This window comes from Mesoplodon mirus (genome assembly GCF_964341445.2).
Source record: "Mesoplodon mirus genome assembly, chromosome: 16".
Lineage (NCBI taxonomy): Eukaryota > Metazoa > Chordata > Mammalia > Artiodactyla > Ziphiidae > Mesoplodon > Mesoplodon mirus.
Window position 1 is genome coordinate 56,666,104 of NC_138992.1, and position 25,472 is coordinate 56,691,575.

The 25,472-nt window shown below is 37.2% G+C and overlaps 1 long non-coding RNA gene across 1 annotated transcript in view; it reads right to left on the bottom strand.

The window, feature by feature from the left end:
- Positions 1-452: 452 nt before the first annotated feature.
- Positions 453-25,472, bottom strand: part of LOC309791741 — a 30,048-nt gene continuing 5,028 nt past the window's right edge. The window contains exons 2-4 of the long non-coding RNA XR_014291560.1: positions 23,006-23,174; positions 22,695-22,742; positions 453-799 (exon numbers count right to left, since the gene is read on the bottom strand). This is a non-coding gene — a long non-coding RNA (uncharacterized lncRNA). The remainder of the gene's footprint in view (positions 800-22,694; positions 22,743-23,005; positions 23,175-25,472) is intronic.

Sequence of the window (25,472 nt, forward strand, 5' to 3'; positions counted from 1 at the left end):
GGGCAGAGACAATCCATCCCCAGGGCAATTCCCAAAAGATTGGCTAGAACACTTTCCCTTTTTCCCCCACTTGATAAATCGTGTCAGAAATCAAATGAATGACAGTTATGTTATTTTATGTATAACCTGGAGGACAGTATATTTTGTCTTTAAAAAGAAAACTGTAGGCTTCCCTGGTGACGCAGTGGTTGAGAGTACACCTGCCGATGCAGGGGACGCAGGTTCGTTCCCCGGTCCGGGAAGATCCCATATGCTGCAGAGTGGCTGGGCCCGTGAGCCATGGCCGCTGAGCCTGCGCGTCCGGAGCCTGTGCTCCGCAAGCAACGAGAGAGGCCACAACAATGAGAGGCCCGCGTACCGCAAAAAAAGAAAAAAGAAAACTGTATAATATCACACACTTGGATATATTAAGAACTTGCAACACATTTCACAATGAAGCTCAACACGTCCGTGTATTACAACAGCATATTTGAAAAGTGCTGGTCTGTGGATTTCATTGTCGGCCAATCGGGTTTTTATACCACTTTACATGCATTGCTTCATTCAGTTTTCACAATATTACTGTAAAGTGGGAGATGAACATATTAGTTCCTTCATATTAAAAGTTCCTTTTATATACATACTAGAGAGCATGAGTCAAGTATGCAGCTCTGTGGTGCGTAGCAGGGGCATTTAAGCATTTGCTGCATGAACAGAGGGAGGGAGGGAGCAGAGAAGGAGGGGGAATGAAGGGTGTTTTATGATGAAGTTGGCAAGGCTCACATATGAAAGACTGTTCCTTTATTCTTAACTTCTTCACCTGTAATTAGGAAAAGATGCTGTTATATATCCAGTGTTTTACATAATCTGTTCTTCAAATTTATTTTTCCTCTGTGATGATTTATAGAAAAAAAAGGTACTGAATTCAAATAAGTTCTGGGAAACACTGCATATTATGCCTGTCTTATACACTCACAATGTCCTTTTGCATGTTAACAGTGCTAAAAGTCCTTCAGTAAAACATTTTTTAATTGTTTAATTTTGTTTCACTTGTGTTATTAACATTTATTCGATCATGAAAAACTTTTATCCTGTAACTCCTATCAACATGATGTAGAACTGGGTTCCAAAGAACATACTTTGAGAACTACTGCATAAGGAGTTAATTGTCTCATGGTTCAAATAACCAAGTGCCTTATAGATGTTTTACTCACTCATTTTATTTGAAAGAAAAAAATGGACAATTCCTTAGGAGAACCTCTTATAAAGGCCTCCTCTTAGAAACTGACAGATATAACCAAAAAGAAATAAAAATGAGAAAGAAAATGTTTATCAGTTCTGAAACCAGTAAATACTGCCAATGATATAGTTTCACAAATCTTTGGCAGGAATTACTACCAAGTACAGTAAATTTTAATCAGTGTGAAGAAAAGCATCAAAGGTTGATGAGCAACTTCTCTTCCTGAAAATGTGCAGTTTTCAGAGAAGACTAAAGCAAGTTCTGCCAGTTCACACTAATAGAGAGTAAATGGAGAACAGGACTGGAAACAGAGGAGACCTTGCAAGAAACAGATTTCTGCCCTAGAATGTCCCTGCCCCAAGACTAAGCAAATGCAGAAAAATGAATAGCCACTCCTTAGCATATTGTATGGTTTATTTAATGATAACACTCTTTTTAAAAGTAACATATTTCTCCAACATGGCAATGGGGAAGGGATTCTCATCATCTAGAGACTCTAGAAGCAACAGTGAGTAATTATTACAGATGCAAATGTGGTTATGCAAGAAACAGGAAAAAAAAAAAAAAAAAAACATGGCCTCACCAAACTAAAAGCCCTTAGGCCCTGTAACTTTTCTCCATCCTGACTTCTTACATTTTCTTGGGCTCCTGGAACAAAATACTACAGACTGAGTGGCTTAAACAACAGACATTTATTTTCTCAGAGTCTGGAAGCTGGAAATCTAAGATCAGGGTGCTGGCATAGGGGGTATCACAAATGTTCTCTTCCTGCCTCACAGATGGTCACCTTCTCACTGTGTGCTCACATGGCCTTCCTTTGGTGTGTATGCTTTCCCCTCCTCTTCACATAGGGCACTAATTTCATCATGAGGGTCCCACCCTCATGACCACATTGAAACCTAATCACCTCCCAAAAACCCACCTCCAAATACAACCCACACTGGGAGTTCAACATATGAATTTTGAGGTAATACAAGCATTCAGTCCATAGCACTTGTCCAGCTACCATAGGTGAACAATCCAAAGTCAAATAAGTACTCCTTCATACCCTTAATGTAAAACATACACAAAATCCACCCCCAACCCCCCACCACCAATCCACACACACTGGAACTCACACAACTCACTAGAAGTGAAGTTTGTTGCATTTTTCCCCATCACATATAAAGAGCAAAACATTCAGAAATAAAGATTTCTAACAAAAGAACACATCACAACAACGGTCTTGCCATGGAAATCAAAACAGTGTTATCAAGCATGTGAATCCAGCTGTCAACTTACAGGAAATTCAGAAGATAAAGAAATATGGTGATCTGTGAAAAACTTTATATGTCCAATTCCTCAGGTTCTTCAAGATATTTATTATGATGGAATAAAAGGGAAAGAGAGAGAATGTGTAGATTAAAAAAAAAACACTTTAAAAGTAATATAAAGTTTTAAAAAGTGGGCCTACACTCTTGGATGATAAAATCATAAAGAAAAGCAAGGAAGTACTTCTTATAAAAGTCAGGATAGTGGGTACTTTTGGAAGGAGAAGAGCCATGATTAAGATGGGACAATAAGAGGGGCTTCTGCACACCCTCCCTGCCTGAGCTTAGGTGTTAGCACGGCCCTTTCACGTGAGGAACTCTGATCCGAAGAGCCTGGTGTGAGGCTTCTGCACGCCGCACCCTTTGAGCAAGTGAGACTAGACTAAGCACCAAGGAAAAGAAAAAGCTCCCCACGGATACACCAGAAATACAGCTACACGTGGAACAACTCCTACAGAACACCTACTGAACGCTGGCAGAAGACCCCAGACCTCCCAAAAGGCAAGAAACTCCCCACATACCTGGGTAGGGCAAAGCGGAGAGATCCGCACACAGAGGATCGGTGCCGAGCGGCACTCACCAGCCCGAAAGGCTTGTCTGCTCGCCCGCCGGGGCGCGCAGCGCTGGAAGCTGAGGCTCGGGCTTCGGTCAGAGCGCAGGGAGAGGACTGGGGCTGGCGGCGAGAACTCAGCTTGAAGGGGGCTAATGTGCCACAGCTAGCCGGGAGGGAGTCCGGGAAAACTCTGGAGCTGCCGAAGAGGCAAGAGACTTTTTCTCCCCTCTTGGTTTCCTGGTGCGCTAGGAGAGGGGATTAAGAGCGCTGCTTAAAGGGGCTCCACGGACGGGCGCGAGTCGCGACTGAAAGCGCGGAGCCCAGTGACAGGCGTGGGACGCTGGGGCTGCTGCTGCCGCCGCCAAGAAGCCTGTGTGCGAGCGCAGGTCACTGCCCACACCGCCCTTCCGGGAGCCTGTGCAGCCCGCCACTACCGGGGTCCCGGGATCCAGGGGCGGCATCCCTGGGAGAACGCACGGCGCGCCTCGGGCTGGTGCAACGTCACGCCGACCTCTGCCGCTGCAGGCTTGCCCCGCACTCCGTGCCCCTCCCTCCCGCCCGGCCTGAGTGAGCCAGAGTCCCCGAAGAGGCTGCTCCTTTAACCCTGTCCTATCTGAGCGAAGAACAGACGCCCTCCGGCGACCTACACGCAGAGGCGGGGCCAAATCCAAAGCTGAGACCCAGGAGCTGTGAGAACAAAGAAGAGAAAGGGAAACCTCTCCCAGCAGCCTCAGAAGCAGCGGATTAAAGCTCCACAATCAACTTGATGTACCCTGCATCTGCGGAATACATGAATAGACAACACATCATCCCAAATTGAGGAGCCCGGAGTCAGTGCTGTGCCTCTGAGGTGGGAGAGCCAACTTCAGGACACTGGTCCACAAGAGACCTCCCAGCTCCACATAATATCAAACGGCGAAAATCTTCCAGAGATCTCCATCTCAACACCAGCACCCAGCTTCACTCAACGACCAGCAGGCTACAGTGCTGGACACCCTGAGCCAAACAACTAGCAAGACAGGAACACAACGCCACCCATTAGCAGAGAGGTGGCCTAAAATCATAAAAAGTCCACAGACACCCCAAAACACACCACCAGACGTGGACCTGCCCACCAGAAAGACAAGATCCAGCCTCATCCACCAGAACACAGGCACTAGTCCCCTCCACCAGGAAGCCTACACAACCCACTAAACCAACCTTAGCCACTGGGGACAGACACCAAAAACAACAGGAACTACGAACCTGCAGCCTGCAAAAAGGAGACCCCAAACACAGTAACATAAGCAAAATGAGAAGGCAGAAAAACACACAGCAGGAGAAGGAGCAAGATAAAAACCCACCAGACCTAACAAATGAAGAGGTAATAGGCAGTCTACCTGAAAAAGAATTCAGAATAATGATGGTAAAGATGATCCAAGATTCTATTTCCCAGATCCAAAATCTTGGAAATAGAATAGACAAAATGCAAGAAACAGTTAACAAGGACCTAGAAGAACTAAAGATGAATCAAACATCGATTAAAAACACAATACATGAAATAAAAAATACTCTAGATGGGATCAATAGCAGAATAACTGAGGCAGAAGAACGGATAAGTGAGGTGGAAGATAAAATAGTGGAAATAACTGCTGCAGAGCAAAATAAAGAAAAAAGAATGAAAAGAACAGAGGACAGTCTCAGAGACCTCTGGGACAACATTAAACGCACCAACATTCGAATTATAGGGGTTCCAGAAGAAGAAGAGAAAAAGAAAGGGACTGAGAAAATATTTGAAGAGATTATAGTTGAAAACTTCCCTAATATGGGAAAAGAAATAGTTAATCAAGTCCAGGAGGCACAGAGAGTCCCATACAGAATAAATCCAAGGAGAAATACGCCAAGACACATATTAATCAAACTGTCAAAAATTAAACACAAAGAAATCATATTAAAAGCAGCAAGGCAAAAACAACAAATAACACACAAGGGAATCCCCATCAGGATAACAGCTGATCTCTCAGCAGAAACTCTACAAGCCAGAAGGGAGTGGCAGGACATACTTAAAGTGATGAAGGAGAAAAACCTGCAACCAAGATTACTCTACCCAGCAAGGATCTCATTCAGATTTGATGGAGAAATTAAAACGTTTACAGACAAGCAAAAGCTGAGAGAGTTCAGCACCACCAAACCAGCTTTACAACAAATGCTAAAGGAATTTCTCTAGGCAAGAAACACAACAGAAGTAAAAGACCTACAATAATGAACCCAAAACAATTAAGAAAATGGGAATAGGAACATACATATCGATAATTACCTTAAATGTAAATGGACTAAATGCTCCCACCAAAAGACACAGAGTGGCTGAATGGATACAAAAACAAGACCCATCTATATGCTGTCTACAAGAGACCCACTTCAGACCTAGAGACACATACAGACTGAAAGTAAGGGGATGGAAAAAGATATTCCATGCAAATGGAAACCAAAAGAAAGCTGGAGTAGCAATTCTCATATCAGACAAAATAGACTTTAAAATAAGGACTATTAGAAGAGACAAAGAAGGACACTACATAATGATCAAGGGATCGATCCAAGAAGAAGATATAACAATTGTAAATATTTATGCACCCAACATAGGAGCACCTCAATACATAAGGCAAATACTAACAGCCATAAAAGGAGAAATCGACAGTAACACAATCATAGTAGGGGACTTTAACACCCCACTTTCACCAATGGACAGATCATCCAAAATGAAAATAAATAAGGAAACACAAGCTTTAAATGATACATTAAACAAGATGGACTTAATTGATATTTATAGGACATTCCATCCAAAAACAACAGAATACACATTTTTCTCAAGTGCTCATGGAACATTCTCCAGGATAGATCATATCTTGGGTCACAAATCAAGCCTTGGTAAATTTAAGAAAATTGAAATTGTATCAAGTATCTTTTCCGACCACAATGCTATGAGACTAGATATCAATTACAGGAAAAGAGCTGTAAAAAATACAAACACATGGAGGCTAAACAATACACTACTTAATAACGAAGTGATCACTGAAGAAATCAAAGAGGAAATTAAAAAATACCTAGAAACAAATGACAATGGAGACACGACGACCCAAAACCTATGGGATGCAGCAAAAGCAGTTCTAAGAGGGAAGTTTATAGCAATACAATCCCACCTTAAGAAACAGGAAACATCTCGAATAAACAACCTAACCTTGCACCTAAAGCAATTAGAGAAAGAAGAACAAAAACATCCCAAAGTTAGCAGAAGGAAAGAAATCATAAAAATCAGATCAGAAATAAATGAAAAAGAAATGAAGGAAACGATAGCAAAGATCAATAAAACTAAAAGCTGGTTCTTTGAGAAGATAAACAAAATTGATAAACCATTAGCCAGACTCATCAAGAAAAAAAGGGAGAAGACTCAAATCAATAGAATTAGAAATGAAAAAGGAGAAGTAACAACTGACACTGCAGAAATACAAAAGATCATGAGAGATTACTATAAGCAACTCTATGCCAATAAAATGGACAACCTGGAAGAAATGGACAAATTCTTAGAAATGCACAACCTGCCGAGACTGAATCAGGAAGAAATAGAAAATATGAACAGACCAATCACAAGCACTGAAATTGAAACTGTGATAAAAAATCTTCCAACAAACAAAAGCCCAGGACCAGATGGCTTCACAGGCGAATTCTATCAAGCATTTAGAGAAGAGCTAACACCTATCCTTCTGAAACTCTTCCAAAATATAGCAGAGGGAGGAACACTCCCAAACTCATTCTACGAGGCCACCATCACCTTGATACCAAAACCAGACAAGGATGTCACAAAGAAAGAAAACTACAGGCCAATATCACTGATGAACATAGATGCAAAAATCCTCAACAAAATACTAGCAAACAGAATCCAACAGCACATTAAAAGGATCATACACCATGATCAAGTGGGGTTTATTCCAGGAATGCAAGGATTCTTCAATATACGCAAATCAATCAACGTGATACACCATATTAACAAATTGAAGGAGAAAAACCATATGATCATCTCAATAGATGCAGAGAAAGCTTTCGACAAAATTCAACACCCATTTATGATAAAAACCCTGCAGAAAGTAGGCATAGAGGGAACTTTCCTCAACATAATAAAGGCCATATATGACAAACCCACAGCCAGCATCGTCCTCAATGGTGAAAAACTGAAACCATTTCCACTAAGATCAGGAACAAGACAAGGCTGCCCACTCTCACCACTCTTATTCAACCTAGTTTTGGAAGTTTTAGCCACAGCAATCAGAGAAGAAAAGGAAATAAAAGGAATCCAAATTGGAAAAGAAGAAGTAAAGCTGTCACTGTTTGCAGATGACATGATACTATACATAGAGAATCCTAAAGATGCTACCAGAAAACTACTAGAGTTAATCAATGAATTTGGTAAAGTTGCAGGATACAAAATTAATGCACAGAAATCTCTGGCATTCCTATATACTGATGATGAAAAATCTGAAAGTGAAATCAAGGAAACACTCCCATTTACCATTGCAACAAAAAGAATAAAATATCTAGGAATAAACCTACCTAAGGAGACAAAAGACCTGTATGCAGAAAATTATAAGACACTGATGAAAGAAATTAAAGATGATACAAATAGATGGAGAGATGTACCATGTTCTTGGATTGGAAGAATCAACATTGTGAAAATGACTCTACTACCCAAAGCAATCTACAGGTTCAATGCAATCCCTATCAAACTACCACTGGCATTTTTCACAGAACTAGAACAAAAAATTTCACAATTTGTATGGAAACACAAAAGACCCCGAATAGCCAAAGCAATCTTGAGAACGAAAAATGGAGCTGGAGGAATCAGGCTCCCTGACTTCAGACTATACTACAAAGCTACAGTAATCAAGACAGTATGGTACTGGCACAAAAACAGAAAGATAGATCAATGGAACAGGATAGAAAGCCCAGAGTTAAACCCACGGACATATGGTCACCTTATCTTTGATAAAGGAGGCAGGAATGTACAGTGGAGAAAGGACAGTCTCTTCAATAAGTGGTGCTGGGAAAACTGGTTAGGGACATGTAAAAGTATGAGATTAGATCACTCCCTAACACCATACACAAAAATAAGCTCAAAATGGATTAAAGACCTAAATGTAAGGCCAGACACTATCAAACTCTTAGAGGAAAACATAGGCAGAACACTCTATGACATAAATCACAGCAAGATCCTTTTTGACCCACCTCCTAGAGAAATGGAAATAAAGACAAAAATAAACACATGGGACCTAATGAAACTTAAAAGCTTTTGCACAGCAAAGGAAACCATAAACAAGACCAAAAGACAACCCTCAGAATGGGAGAAAATATTTGCAAATGAAGCAACTGACAAAGGATTAATCTCCAAAATTTATAAGCAGCTCATGCAGCTCAATAACAAAAAAACAAACAACCCAATCCAAAAATGGGCAGAAGACCTAAATAGACATTTCTCCACAGAAGATATACAGACTGCCAACAAACACATGAAAGGATGCTCAACATCTTTACTCATTAGAGAAATGCAAATCAAAACTACAATGAGATATCATCTCACACCAGTCAGAATGGCCATCATCAAAAAATCTAGAAACAATAAATGCTGGAGAGGGTGTGGAAAAAAGGGAACACTCTTGCACTGCTGGTGGGAATGTGAATTGGTACAGCCGCTATGGAGAACGGTATGGAGGTTCCTTAAAAAACTACAAATAGAACTACCATATGACCCAGCAATCCCACTACTGGGCATATACCCCGAGAAAACCATAATTCATAAAGAGACATGTACCAAAATGTTCATCGCAGCCCTATTTACAATAGCCCGGAGATGGAAACAACCTAAGTGTCCATCATCGGATGAATGGATAAAGAAGATGTGGCACATATATACAATGGAATATTACTCAGCCATAAAAAGAAATGAAATTGAGCTATTTGTAATGAGGTGGATAGACCTAGAGTCTGTCATACAGAGTGAAGTAAGTCAGAAAGAGAAAGACAAATACTGTATGCTAACACATATATATGGAATTTAAGAAAAAAAAATGTCATGAAGAACATAGGGGTAAGACAGGAATAAAGACACAGATCTACTAGAGAATGGACTTGAGGATATGGGGAGGGGGAAGGGTAAGCTGTGACAAAGTGAAAGAGCGGCATGGACATATATACACTACCAAACGTGAGGTAGATAGCTAGTGGGAAGCAGCCGCATAGCACAGGGAGATCAGCTCGGTACTTTGTGACCGCCTGGAGGGGTGGGATAGGGAGGGTGGGAGGGAGACGCAAAAGGGAGGGGATATGGAAACATATGTATATGTATAACTGATTAAATTTGTTATAAAGCAAAAAAATAAAATAAGTTAAAAATGTTAGGCATGGACATATAGACACTACCAAATGTAAAACCAATAGCTAGAGAGAAGCAGCCGCATAGTACAGGGAGATCAGCTCGGTGCTTTGTGACCACCTAGAGGGGTGGGATAGGGAGGGTGGGAGGGAGGAGACACAAGAGGGAGGGGATATGGGGATGTATGTATATGTATAACTGATTCACTTTGTTATAAAGCAGAAACTAACACACCATTGTAAAGCAATTATACTCCAATAAAGATGTTTAAAAAATTTTTTTAAACAAAAAAAAAAAAAAAAAAAAAAGATGGGACAATAAGATAAATAAGTGCTGGGATGTAAGGTACAGGATGGTGACCACAGGTAATAATACTGTATTGTATATTTGAAAGTTGCTAAGAGGGTAGATCTTAAAAGTTCTCATCACAAGAATAAAAAAAAAATTGTAACTATACGAGGTGATGGATGTTACCTAAACTTATCATGGTAATTATTTTACAATATATACATATATCAAATCAATTTGTTGTACACCTAAAACTAATACAATGTTATATGTCAGTTATATCTCAATAAAAAATAAGATTCAAAATCAACAAAAAGAAAATATGAAAATGAAGGGGCTTCTGGAATGGCTACTAAAATTCTATTTCTTGACCTAAGTAATGATTATAAGATAATTCATCTTATTTCAGTTATGTAAGATAGGTAAGTTCTTGAGATCTTTACTGCATAGTGCCTAAAGCTAATTTCATATTCATATTAGTTTTGTATACTTAAACCATGCTAAGATGGTAGATCTTATGTTAAGTGCTCTTATCACAGATAAATAAACAAATAAACTTATAATAAAAAATGAGGTAGGAGGAAACTTTGATAGGTAATGGATATGTTTATGGCCTTGAAGGTGGTGATAGTTTCACGAGTGTCTACCTATCCCCAAACTCATTAAATTGCATGCATTAATTATGTACAGATGTTTTATATGTCAACAATACCTTAATAAAGTGGTTTTAAAAATTATTCTGTTTACAATAATTCATTAATCTCTGCATTCCTTTTTTGCTTTATTTGTGGTTTATTTTACAATAAAATAGTTTTAAAATGTGACAGACAACACAGCATGCAAAACATAGACTAACATATTCTTTGCAAACAGATTTACTCCAGAAACGAGATGAATTTTTAAAGAGGAACTATAGTCTTAAGAGAATTATAAATATATGAAATAATATAAACTATTGTCTACAGGTAATTCCCCACCTTTTCAAGTTCCCAGAGAAGTTATTAAATTTATATAGGCATAGGTATTCAACCCTATGATTATAAGTTTGAAAATCTATTTGAAAGAAATTCTTCCCAGAAAATAAGTGAAGTAAATTGACTCAAAACAAATCAAGAACAAAATAAAGCACTGATGAAGCTATTATACAACAACAAAGAATGTACTACAAGAGAATTCTTTCAGATTTCACAGAAAAGTTTACTTCTATGAACACCAAGAAAGAAGGAAAGTTTCACTTTATGTAAAGTTAATTTAACCCTGAAATAAAACCTGGCCAAAACAGTGATAATAAAATCACAGTCGCATGTCAATAAAAATTCAACAGCAAAAATTGTTAATAAAATGTTAATATTTGTAATCCATTGCTGATTGAAATTCTACTATTATATGACCAGAATGAGAATTCTACTCATTCTCATTATGGGAATTCTCATTCCCATAATATAAGAATGATTTAATACTAGAAATCTTGTTAATATAAGTTCTCTCTAAAAAAAACCAAATGATGAAAGGAAAAAACATTCTGTAAACATAATAGGTGCCAAAAAGTCATCAAACACTTATTTTACACTTTTTAAAATTCTTAATAAAGATCTTTAACATGATTAAAAAAAACTCACTAAGAACTTTTTACTCTCAACACTGCTGCTAATACTGTTCTAGAAATGACATAGTGTTCTAGAAATAGCAAAGGAATTGTTAAAAATGTTTTCTAAGAATATGAAATATAACGTCATAATAATTGAAAGGGCTCCTTACATAGTAGGGGCTCAAAATTTGTTAAATAGTTTTATTTGCAGATAAAAAATTGACGTATGTGCACTGCCATGTGTAAAACAGATACCTAGTGTGAACCTGCTAGATAATGCAGGAAGCTCACTCAGCTCGGTGTTCTGTGGTGACCTAGATGGATGGGATTGCGGGGGAGAGCTGTCCAAGAGAGAGGGAATATATGTATACATATAGCTGATTCACTTCGTTGTACAGCAGAAACTAACACAACGTTGTAAAGCAACTATACCCCAATTAAAAAAAAAAGTTTCTACATGAAGAAAACAAAATATTGACTAAAATGACTTAGAGTTTCACAAAGGCATCCAGTTACAAAATTAATATTTTTAAATGTAGCTTTCCTATATCAGTAAATAACTACTTTAAAGAAAATACATATATTCCAATCAAAATAGCTATTGTTATTCAATAGCCTTATAGACATCAAATGTTAATAGTGAGAGATGGGGTTACATGTGCTTTTTTTCCAATCCTTTGTTAGTTTTCTATGCTGCTTTTTAAAAAGACATGTATTAATTTTATCATCAAAAAACGAAAGATCTATTTTCTTTAAAAATTGAAAAAACACATCAACAAATTTTACCTTTGTATTTTAATAGATGATACTTTTAAAAGGAGTCTTTAATGAAGACTCACTTTGTAGAATTATTTTTTATTACCAGAAGAGTTTTTAGAAGGTGTCTAACTCAAGCTCTCGTTTTCAAACTGGAAATTTAGGGCCTCACAGTTTACAAGGTTTGTTTCAGGTTTCTAGTCAATGACAAAGGCAGGATTAAAACCCAAGACTTCTGGTTTCGAGTCCATATTTCCTTTACTTTTACCTAATTTCTCTTATCCATTTCACTCACATTATATTAAGAATAATGCCTTGGCTATTAATGGTCCTTGTTGAATTTGATTTAGATTTTAGAGTATTAATAAAACACTTCTTTCAACTCACACTGATACTTTGAGCTTGGAGCCAAAATTTATCAGTGGAAATTTAGAGATTCAGTCTAGCCTGGTATCAAAAATTCTTGCAGGTGTGTCTTCTCATTTGACACTGACCATTCTGCCACAGCCATGAGATATTTATTTTCTGCTGTCCATAAAAACTAAAAATGGGAAAATGTTCCCCTTTCCAGTGGCTCCTCTGCCCCCTGCTCTCCTTTCTACCCATCTAAGAACAGAAATAGATAAAGGTGACATATCTATTCACAAAAATACATGTCCTCCTTGCCCATTTGTGACAACTCTTTAAACAGAATTAAAGGTTTTGTGGCCAGATGCTAGATGTTGTTTTATTAACAAAGTGGTTGTACTAATTTATAATCATGTTTTCATGATTCCAATCCACAGACTTGATTCAGAAACATATCCTTCTTGTAAATCTAGTCTTAAATCCTAGCATAGCTAAACATAGCCACCATGGTCAACATTAATTATTAATAAAACAGGGTAATAAGTTACAAGTTGCAAATCGTTAGTACCTAGGACCATAAGTAAATCACAAGAGTGCAGGCAGTATGGGTTAGACTGGGAAAGGATGAGTAATTACAGGTCTAATAATCAGGAAGCAGAGGCAGATGAGGAGAGAGGCTAGGGATCCAGCAGTTTCTGACTAACTTTACAATATGTACCACATTGCTCTGTGCTTATATGATGAGAAAGACACCTCCCACTTACCTGTACTTCTGCATTATGATTATCTAATACGCTCTTCTACATGATTTTTTTCATAAATATCTCCCTCCATATACACCCAAAACACCTCTCCTGTCATAACTCTCAACTAATGGTTGTGCTTCCTCCTTTGCTGAAAAGACTGAAACAATCAGAAGGCACCCTCACAGGCTCCCACCATCATATTTGCCGTAGTAACTACCCTCCTATACTCTGTTTTCCTATTTTTATAGATGAACTGCCTGCATCCTTATCTAAGACAACCTCTTAGTTAGCCACTAGGTCACATCCAGCGCAGCTATTCAAGGATACAGCGCCTCAAATCTCTCTTCTACCTGCATCATCAATTTCCCACTCTATACCAAATCATTTCCACCAGAGTTCAAGCACTTTGTTATTTCTTCCATACTAAACTTGACCCCATCTCTCCATTCAGATTCTACTCCACCACTCTGCTCTTGTGTATGCTATCCAGCCCCTGTTCCTTTCCTTCTCTGGCCTTTTCCACTCCACAGAACAACATTCAGATCAGGTTCTCCACTGACCCCCATGTTACTAAATTCCCTGATCAACTCTCAATTTTCATTGTATTTGATCAAGTAGAAGCATTTAAAATGGTTCTTTACTTGGCTTTCAAGATATGCTCTTGAGAAAAGTCTTTCCTCCTACACTGTTAGTGGGAATGTAAATTGGTTTCACCACTACAGAGAACAGTGTGGAGATTCCTCAAAAAACTAAAAATAGAGTTGCCATACGATCCAGACAACTCCCACTCCTGGGCATGTATACGGACAAAACTATAATTCGAAAAGATGTATGCACCCCCATGTTCACAGCAGCACTATTTACAATAGCCAAGACATGAAAGTGACCAAAATGTCTATCAACAGATGAATGGATAAAGAAGATTTGATATATTACTTAGCCATAAAAAAGAATGAAATAATATCATTTGCAGCTACATGGATGGACCTAGAGATTATCATACTAAGCAAAGTCAGAAAGAGAAAGACAAATACCATACAATATCACTTATATGTAGAGTCCAAAATATGACTCCAATGAACTTATCTAAGAAACAGAAACAGACTCACAGACATAGAGAACAGACTTGTGGTTGCCAAGGGAGAGAGGGGATTGGTGAAGGGTTAGATTGAGAGTTTGGGACAAGCAGATGCAAACTATTATATATAGAATGGATAAACAAGATCCTACTGTATAGTACAGGGAACTGTATTCAATGTCCTGTAATAAACCTTAATGGAAAATAATATGAAAAAGAATATATATATATATATATATATATATATATATATATATATATATATATATATATATATATATAACTGAATCACTTTGCTGTACACCAGAAACTAACATAACATTGTAAATCACCTATACTTCAAAAAAAAAAAAAGAAGAAGACATGTTCCTGATTTTCTTCCCCCCCTCAATGGTTATTCCTACTCTGTTTCTTTTACAGCCCTTCCTCTTCTCTCAGACCTTTCAATTCTTAAGAGCCTCACACTCAGTCCTTTAACCTCACTGCCTTGGTGATTTTATCCTCATTCATGGCTTTCAGTAACACCCTGTCATGGGCAAAACTCAAATCTATATCTGCAGCTCACAATTTTTCCCTGAACTACATATTCATTTATCTAAGGTTCTAAAGTGACATTCAGAATTGAGATTAGCATATCCACAACAGAGCCTTTCTTCTCTCCCAAATGATGCTCCCACTTTCCAACCCAGTTAATAGAATTGCCACTTATTCAGGTGCTCAGATCAAAATCTTTAGGCTTATCTTGGTTCCTCTCTTTGCTTCACACCCTACATCCAATCCGTTAACAAATTCTGATGACTCAACCTTCAAATTATATATAGGACCTAACCTCTCCCTAAAACTCTCACTATTGTCAGCCTGGACTGTCATACTTCTTGCACCTGACTGTTACAACATCTTCCAAACTGGTTTTCCTGCTTTCATGCTTAACCCAGTCCAGTCTGTTTCTCAATAAGGCAGCCAGAGTATCATTTTAAAATGTAAGTTGTATCATATCACTCTTCTGCTTAAAACCCTGCATATAAAATAAATATCTCCCCACTTAAGAGCAAAAGCTAAATTCTTAATATTGTCTACAAAGCCCCACACATCTGATCCCACCACTGCCTCTCTGACCTTCTCATTTCTTCCTCTTAGTCCTTCTGCTTCAGCTACAATGGATTCCCTGGTGTTCCTGGAAGAAATGAGGGAATTTTACCTCAGGGCCTTTGCACCTGCTGTTCTCACAGCCAGATATACAATCTGTTAACAAATCCTGATAACTCTACATTCAAATTAACTCTAGAAGCTGATCTCTTCTTAACACAAAAGTGTTCTCACATATTCCCCCCAAATATCTATAGGGTTCACTCTGCTCAGAATTAGGCCTACCCTCATTGCAACCTCTAACCCTTCAGATATTCCCAAACCCTCTTATTTTCTTTATTTTTTTCATTGTACTTAGAATCTTCTTACATAGCATGCAACTTATTTATTATATTTTATTTTCTCTCCCCACTTACCGGAATGAAAGCTCTGTAAGGGCAGGATATTTGTTGTTTTGTTCACTGCTCTACTTATTTATTTTTTTAACTTTTTATTTTATACTGGAATATAATTGGTTAACAATGTTTTGATAGTTTCAGGTGTACAGCAAAGTGATTCAGTTATACATTTTCCCGCTCTATTCATACTATTCAGAACTATACCTGGCACATAGTAAACAAATAGACAATTAAGTGAGTGAATGAATGAATCTAATTGAGTAGCTTATTACCACGATGGGAATTACAAGAAGGATTTGTGCTGTCAGAATACCCTGTTACTAATATCAAAAATAATATCTTACATTTGTTTAGCATTTTATTTATTGTTTCTATAAAGTTTTTGTGCCATAGGTCTTTATACTCTTACAGTTAACAAAATGGTTTTCTAGAGAAATCAGTACTGAATTTAAGGCTGATACAATCAACAAGATATTTCCAAATAGCTGAATCGTTGTTGAAACCCAAGCTTGGTTTGTGATACCCCAGGATTCGGGAGCTATGATATTTCCACCCGAAAATATTTTTAAGTTTTAATTTTATTTAATAAAACATGTAGCTCAAGGTATCATAATTTAATCTGTAAGCCCACCCGCTCTGTGACCTCTGGTACAGATAACTCACCTGGAGATGTACTTGGAGGCTACAAGTATAACTTGCCCCAAGGTAATTTCCCACACAACACTGGAAGTATTTAGACCATCTGCTGACTTTGGGAAGACATGTTGCAACTAATTTTTTATGTTAAAACAAGTATCAATTTGTGCTAAAAGATGATAATCATTTCTGATTTGTGGAATATACAAACATGACTTCAAAGGTAGCAAGTTGGAGAAATGAGACCAGATTATTAAAAGAACTGATCTGTGTCTAAGCTCAGAAATTTGACCCTGTCAATATTTGGAAGACTTGTTTTTAATGCACAAAAACATCACTGATGCATGTGTTTAGTTTTGGTTTGTTTTCCCCTCTTCCAGATGTTAAAATACAAGGGATTTCAAAAGAACAATAACTATAAAACTAATGCCAGTATTTTTCAGTTCTATCTAATGTTAAACCGAAAGACCAGTTCTATGGAGAGTTCCAACTGCAATTTCCTGGGGAATTATAATGGACAGGAGTATTTTAACCTGGCACTGTAGGACCTGATGTTTCTACAAATGCAGAAAACTGGTAACATGGCTGCTATTATCAGCTCTCTGTGTTGGTGGTACTAAAAAGATTCGTTTTCCTTTTCTCTTAGAAACATTGTAAACTTGAGCCACCAAAAATTCTTTGCAAGATGTCAGACTAAGACAGGGTAGGGGATCCATCTTATGAAAGGTAAGACCCACTACTAAAGCAAAAGACTGTATACCAACCTGGTAAATAACCTGACTCTGGCCTGGCTGCATCTGGTTAGGTATTCTCTCTCTCTCTTTCACACACACACACACACACACACACACACACCTTTATCCCACCACCATCACTCAGACACATTTCTGATTGCAATTTGTAGAATCTCGGTCTTGTAGGCTCTTACAGATCTCATGGTTTTGATCAGAACTTTGTGTTAAGGGAGGAGCATCTACAGGTTCTTGGTTGGAGAACTGAGTATTAATTACTCCAGCTTAGTATAAATCTTAGGACACATGACATGCAACTGCAAAAAAAAAAACAGTGAGATAATTTTTCACTCTCTATACGGTGATTATCTCCAAGTATCGTGAAAGTCCCCACGATTGTAAATTACTAGACTGTTGCGCCTACGCAACTGAGAAAAAAACCAAGGGTATTTCTCATTAGCCTGGCAAAATGCTTCTCAGCCCTCAATCTATATTTTACTATCACGTAGAAGACGGAATTACTAAGTGAAAAAGTAAAGTGCAAACTACACAGGTACCGAGGAAGAGAGTTGCTTCCTGTCTAGTTCCAGACTGCTTGCATCACTGAATCAGGCATTTCCCCTCGTGATGGGAAACGTCTCTGCTTCCTGCCTGTCCTCCTTTGATGTGCTCTGCATCCCTGGAGTAGACAGACCTTCAGCGAAGTGCTAAATGACCAAGTCATCCTGAATGTGCTGAATGGATATTTAATGTCGTGAGGATGTTAAGAAATAATTCAAAAGCACACCCTCAAACTGTTTTTTTAATTTAGAAAGGAGAGCAAAGTGTTTTAAGATGCATGTATTTATTACAAAACTATATCCCTACCCAATACCATGCATAAACAAAAATTATAGTAGGGGCTTCCCTGGTGGCACAGTGGTTGAGAGTCCGCCTGCTGATGCAGGGGACACGGGTTCGTGCCACGGTCAGGGAAGATCCCACATGCCACGGAGCGGCTGGGCCCGTGAGCCGTGGCTGCTGAGCCTGTGAGTCCGGAGCCTGTGCTACGCATCGGGAGAGGCCACAACAGTGAGAGGCCCGTGTACCGCAAAAAAAAAAAAAAAAAAACCACAAAAAAACACAAAAAAACAAATACAGTAAATTACATTTCATGTTTTAAAAATAGGAATTAATTAAACTAGAGAAATGGGTGAAGGTGGTCAGAAGGTACAAACTTCCAGTTATAAAATAAATAATTCCTGGGGATGTAATATACAGCATGGTGACTATAGCTAACAATACTCTTTTGTATGTTTGAAAGTTACTAAGAGAGTAGATCTTAAAAGTTCTCATCAAAAGATGAAAACTCTAATTCAAAAAGATACATGCACCCCAATGTTTATAGCAGCACTATTTACAATAGCCAAGACATGGAAGCAACCTAAGTGTCCATTGACAGATGAATGGATAAAGAAGATGTAATATATATATATATATATATATATATATATATATATATATATATACACACACACACACACACAAATGGAATAATACTCATCCATGAAAGAGAATGAAATAATGCCATTTGCAGCAACGTGGATGGACGTAGAGATTGTCACACTAAATGAAGTAAGTCAGAAAGAGAAAGACAAATATCACATGATATCACTTATATGTGGAATCTAAAATATGACACAAATGAACTTATCTATGAAACAGAAACAGACTCACAGACATAGAGAACAGACTTGTGGTTGCCAAAGGGGAGATGTGGGGGGAGGGATTAATTAGGAGTTTGGGATTAACAGTTACACACTATTGCATATAAAATAGATAAACAATAAGGAACTACTGTATAGTATGGGGAAATATATTTGATATCTTGTAATAACCTATGATGGAAATGAATCTGCAAAAGAATATAGATATTATATATATATATATATAACTCAATCACTTTGCTGTACACCTGAAACTAACAAACATTGTAAATCAGCCATACTTCAATTAAAAGAAAGTTCTCATCACAAGAAAAATATTTGTAACTATGTGTAGTGATGGACTCAATTTATTGTGGTAATTATTTTTTAATATGTACATGTATCAGATCAGTACACCTAAAACTAATATACTGTTATATGTCAATTATATCTCAATTAAAAATAAATAAAACTGAAGAAAAAGCAATCTCTCAAATTTCAGATAGCCTTTCTCATCTTAAAATGAGGAAAAGAAATTTTCAAAGATTTATAGATTACTCTATAAATATTTTAACACTTTTGAAGATAAAATACATCATAAAGTCAAAAGGCAATTAATAAACTGTCAAAATTATTTCAGTATAGATGACATAAAAAGGTTGATGTCTATGTTAATGTATAACATATAAAGATGCCTTATAAATCAATGTGAATAGCCTAGTAGAAAAATAGGCAAAGGACATGAAGAGGAATTTTACCAAAGAACTAAATAAATACTAGGTTATGATGTGGCACTTTATTAATCTCAAAATCTCAGGAATTTAGCACAAGAAAATTGATTCCTCATTCGTGTGACAAGTTTATCACAGATTGTGGGGGAACTCTGTTTCACATAGTCACTTAGGGATCTAGCTTAAAGAAGGTCCCACCAATTTACATCTGTTCCATTTGAAACCTGTGCCCTTCTTAACCAACAAAGAAGTATGAGAAGAGGGAAGAGAATCACCTGTAATCTTTTATCTGCCTTGGTGCCGAAGTAACACAGGTCACTTTTGCTCCCAACTTCCTTGGCTTGTACTAATAATGTGTCTTTCCAATTCCAACATTGCTCTTTCTGCCAACCTCTCAAATTGGCAAAGATTAAGAAAAAAGAAGAGGGAAGAAAGGAAGAAAGGCAAGAACAAGAATGACAGGAAAAAAGAAAGAAGGAATCTGTGTTGATCAAGGTATTTCTTGTCAAAAGAGCAGTGTGAGCAAAGGGGACGAGACATGAAAGTGTATGACATATTTGGAATTCTGCAAGGTCTTTAGCTGGGAGAGAAAGGACAGCAAGAAATAGGTTGGGCGGTAAAGAGAGGCCACCTGATAAAGGACCTTACAAAATTTAGGCTTCACTCTGAAGGGATTACTGATGATTTTTAAGCAGAAAGTGCTATGATCAAATATGCATTTTGAAAAATTGCTCTGGTTGCTGTAAAAAAAAATGGAGGTGGAAAAACTGGAGACTGAGATCAAGGAAGACACTGTGGCAGGGATTAATAAAAGTATAAATTAAAGATTAAGAATGTCCACTATATAACATATTTGAGGATACCTATTAACCTAACTCAGGAGGGGAGATCATATTCCCATGTCAATTTCATACAAAAACTAAGCATTATAAACCAACTTAATTAACCAAGCTACAAGATTTACAGTTAATATTGCAGCTGGTACAAGAAGTTGCAAAATCCTTTCCCCAACTATTCATACCACCAAGATCTTATCATTGTGAAGTTTTTTGGATACTGTGCCCTCCTTCTGGTTACTGTAATGAAATGGGTACTAATAAGCTCCAGACTCCAGAAAGCCAGCTATCTTCAACAGTATGCCTTCTCTCCTTCCAAAACCCAGAGGCTACATGCAAACCTTTCTCCGATTTCACAAAGGAAGGAGGGTTCTTAGTGTCATCTTCTTGCAGTAACCTTTTTTCTTCTATGGGGCATGTTCATTTTTTCTCTCTATAGAATTACTCCAAAGTCCCTTTGATATCTTTTGCCTTTCTTTCTCTATCATCTCTTCAACTGATTCAATATGCCACTTGCGAGAGAGTAAATTGTAGGAGTTAAGGACACAGACTAAAGTCAGACGGTCTGAATTCAAATACTAGTGCCACCATCTACTTCCTCCATGACCTTGAGCTGGCTACTTAGCCTCTCCATATAGCCTCAGTTCCTTCTAAAATGAGGATAATAATAATGCCTATTTGTGGATCCATACACTTAGCACTTTTGTTTTTTCACTTAGCACTTTGACTTTGTAGTTTTTCTCAGTAAGAAGCAGAGTCTATTCCCCACCTTTTGAACTTGGACTAGTGTGTTGATTTGCTTTATCTAAGAGAATATTAGAAAGTGATTGTGTGCAGTGTAAACTTAGATTACAAGAAGCATTGCATGCATCCACTCTTTCTCTTGGAATATTGGTGTGGCCATGGGAATACTCCTAGTTTAGCCTTTTGAAAAATCAGAGATCACATAGAAAAGAGCCAGGCTGTCCTATCTAAGTCCATCCTAGACCCACAACTCCCATTCCAACTTGACAGCTGGCTTCAGACAAATGAGCAAATGAAGCCAAAGTCTTTTGAGCTCAGCCCAGATCAGCAGAAACAGTGACTTGTAAAAAAACAATGTGTTGTTATTGTAAATTGTTTTACATTTTTAACTTTTTGAGTAGTTTGTCATACAATATTATTGTTGCAATAGATAACTGATTCACTATCTCATAGTGTTGAGGTTTAAATGAGTTGATACATGTCAAATATTTAAAACAATGGTTGACATTTAGTAAGTCTTATATAAATGTTGATTTTATTATTTGTAGTAGTAGTAGAGAAATGGGACTTGGATTGGAAAGACAGATCTAAGAACAAGAATAAAGGTGGCTACGGAAAACATGACAATAGATGGGGCTCATAGAAAGCATTTAAAAACCTAATTTCATTTGTTTTTTAAAAATTGGTAGATTGAAACGTGCATTTATTTTTGCCAAGTCTAGAAACATTCCCAAAATTAAAGGAATAAAAAATTGTAAAATTCCATAAAGACAATGAGAACAAGAGGTTAGCAGATGAAAAAAGTTATATCAATTAGAAGAGAACAGGTTCTCCTTAGCAAAAATTGTTTCATCAGATTCTATGCATGGAAGGCAGCAGTAAGTGTGGCTAACAAAGAAGCACTGGAGACAAGTGTCTATGCAACTTAGTTTGATTCCAGTCCCACAACCCTACCAAGCAAAGGAAGACTATTACTATTTCCACCCATCTCCCCAGCCCCTCATAGGAGTTTGATGATAATTTTCTTGGGGGACAGGACCTGAGGGACTGAACTTGGAACAATAAGCAAAGTAGAAGGTGGTACTATGGTAAAGAGAAGAGATAAAGAAGGTTAAGAAGAAATCTGCATGCTTAAAAGAGTAGATCTCCTTTCTACCTTAGCATTTGTAGATAGCTTTATACTAACTACCCTCTTCTAAGAGACACGAAGACTTTTCTCTGCTTTTAGCAAGAGACACCATGAACAAAACAAAACAAAACAAAACAAGAGGGAAAAAAAAACCTCAAGTGTAAATAATGCAGGTAAAAAACGGACATTTAAATCTCTCTCTGTCTCATAACATAAAAGAAAATATTGCAACCACAAATCAAGATTAGGCTACTATACAAAAAAAAAAAATCAGAGAATAAGAACTCAAAATGGAGGTTCTAATTAGCCACTCACTACTTTAAGACACCAAAAAAGTGTACCCTTATTGTAAACAGGCACTGTAAGTAACACAACCTTTGATAGACTTATATAGCCAAGCTTTTCGTCATCTAGATGGTCCAAGAAATCTCATACCTGTAACTCAGATTAAGATGATCCCGGACTGGAAGTGCCTTCAGTTACCTGACAAAAGAAAACAAAAGTCCTTTCTAGGGGACGATATTCATCATTCTGGACTTCAAATTATTCTTACAAATGAGGTTTCTAAACAATGTCTAGCACACAATGTGATGTGCCATAGCCAGACACACAAAGAAATAAGACTCCATGAGTGAAAATAAGCAGAAAAACAGGAGATAGAAACATACCCACAAATACTTGATATTCTACCCTTATCATAAACAAGTAGTGGAGGTATAAGAGGACTACAAAGCATACGTGCTTACTTTATTCAATAAAAAAATAAAGGACCAGGGCTTCCATGGTGGCGCAGTGGTTGAGAGTCCGCCTGCTGATGCAGGGAACACGGGTTTGTGCCCCAGTCCGGGAGGATCCCACATGCCGTGGAGTGGCTGGGCCCGTGAGCCATGGCCGCTGAGCCTGCACGTCCGGAGCCTGTGTTCCACAAAAGGAGAGGCCACAACAGTGAGATAAATTTATATTTATTTATAAATAAATAAATAAATAAATAAAGGACCAAGTTTAAATATTTCAGCAGGCACTATAAACTATAAAAAGTGGCACAGCACAGAAAATTAAAAAGAACCAAATATAAAATCAAGAACAGAAGAACATAATAAATTTGGGAAAAAAATTCTATGGGATTTATCATTTGATTAGACAATATTAAAGAAAAAATTAGTAAACTAGAAGAAAGATTTGAAGAAACTAAACAGTGTGAAGCACTGAAAGACAAAGGGATGAAAAATATGGAGGAAATGGTAAGAGATTTTGAAAGTAGAATGATAAAGTATAACATCTCAGAAGTAGAATATAGAGAACATGGCAGAGAAAATATTTGAAGAAATAAGATCTAAGATTTTCTAGAACTGATAAAAGATAGCAACCCACAATCAAGAAGCTTCAAAAACTAAAACAAGATAAATAAAAAGAAATCCATATCTGGAAACACTGTAGTAAAACTTTATAAAAATTAACACCAGTGGGCAAAATGTTTAGAGTCATAGGGAAAGGGACAGATTATTTTCAGAATAACAACGTATCCTATGACCAGTAAATCTACACGCCTGAATAAGTTTTCCAATGCATATCCTCAATAAGCAGATCTCTAAAATAGACCTAAATACCACCTGTGAGTTAGGCCATTCCATTGTTGGATAGCTCTAAATGTTAAAAAGTGCTTTCTTTTGCTAAGCCATTATCTGATAACTTGTGCCCAATGGTGTACTGGTAAATGATACATTTTTAGTATTTGCTGGTTTCTGTGGCAGAAGTACTCTCACCATGGCTTGCTTCAAGCAACCAATGGGACGTCACTGAATGCAGACCTGAGAAGAGATGCTTGTCATCAGCTCTCCCAGGCCAGTAGGAGCCAGTACTGGAACATTCTTGATTGTACTCCTGATTATGTCTTTTCTTGTCAAGGGTAAATATGACTAATTCTTTAGTTATTTCCTTGATGTAGTCAATTATCTGTGGAATATTCATGCATTCAATGGATATTTATTAAGGACTTACTATTTGCCAGGAAAGGTTCTAGGAATTAAGTATACATCAGTGAACCAAAAAAATGTCCTCATGGAGCTTATGTTATAGCGAGGAGAAAAAGACGAACAAACAAGTAAACATGCAATCTGTCAAATGTTGATAAATGACATGGAGAAAATTATATGGGAATATGGTAGGGGGAATTGTTATTTTATAAGGGAGAAGACCTCATGGATAAAAGGCCATCATATATTTCTTCTCTACTCTCACTCTTTGCCATAATACTACTGATTAATTAGAGAGGAAAACAGTTGGCATGAAGAAAGTTGAATTTATGAAAACTTTAAGACGAGATTAAATAGAGTATGCTGAGACTGCAAATCAAGTGTTCAAAAGAACTGATCCAGAAGATGCTTCTTACAGACATCCATGTGACTCGCTCAATCACCTTTCAGTCTTTGTTTAAATGTCACTTTCCCACTGAAGCCCATTTAGAATCACAGCTCTTCCCCACCCAAACTCCCCTCCACATACACACATTCTCTATCTTGATCCTACACTTTTTTTCCATAGACCTTAATAAATTTCTAACATTTAATATAATTTTTACTTTTTTATTGTCTATTGTTTACCTCCTCCACTAGAATGTAACTCAACTTAACAGAAATTATTTTTGTTTGTTCTGTGCACTGAAATATCCCACACAACCAGAACAGTGATTGGCACATAGTATTACTTGATAACTATGTGCTGAATTTTTTTAAAAGTATTATTTAGGGTTGGGAGAGACTTGAGCACATTTATGTGCTAACCTTGACTATTTCTAGGAAGATACAATGATTTCTTTAAACAATGCAGCAGACTATTATATATTTCTTGAGTAACATGTCCTATGAAGTGGCGGCTCTATGCTTTGATTTGCTTGTTTGTTTTACTATGTTAGCAATTTTCCCTAATGTTTAACAGGTTTTCTAACCATGTCTTCCTCATTAGATTCTTTTTTTTTTTTTTTTTTTGGCTGATCTGTCTTAACTAAGACATTGTTTTTGCCAGTGAAATGTAATATTTTCTATTTCTTGTTATTTCCCTCCTTTCAAAATGATATTCTGTGTCATTTTCATTCTCTGAGATTGATAAACTTCTATTCAGATTAGAAAAGGAAGGCTCCTTTGATTCTAACTCCAAACTAACCCATAATATAAGTTTTCTTTATCCTAAAGTAAGTTTTTGAAATTAGCTTATTTT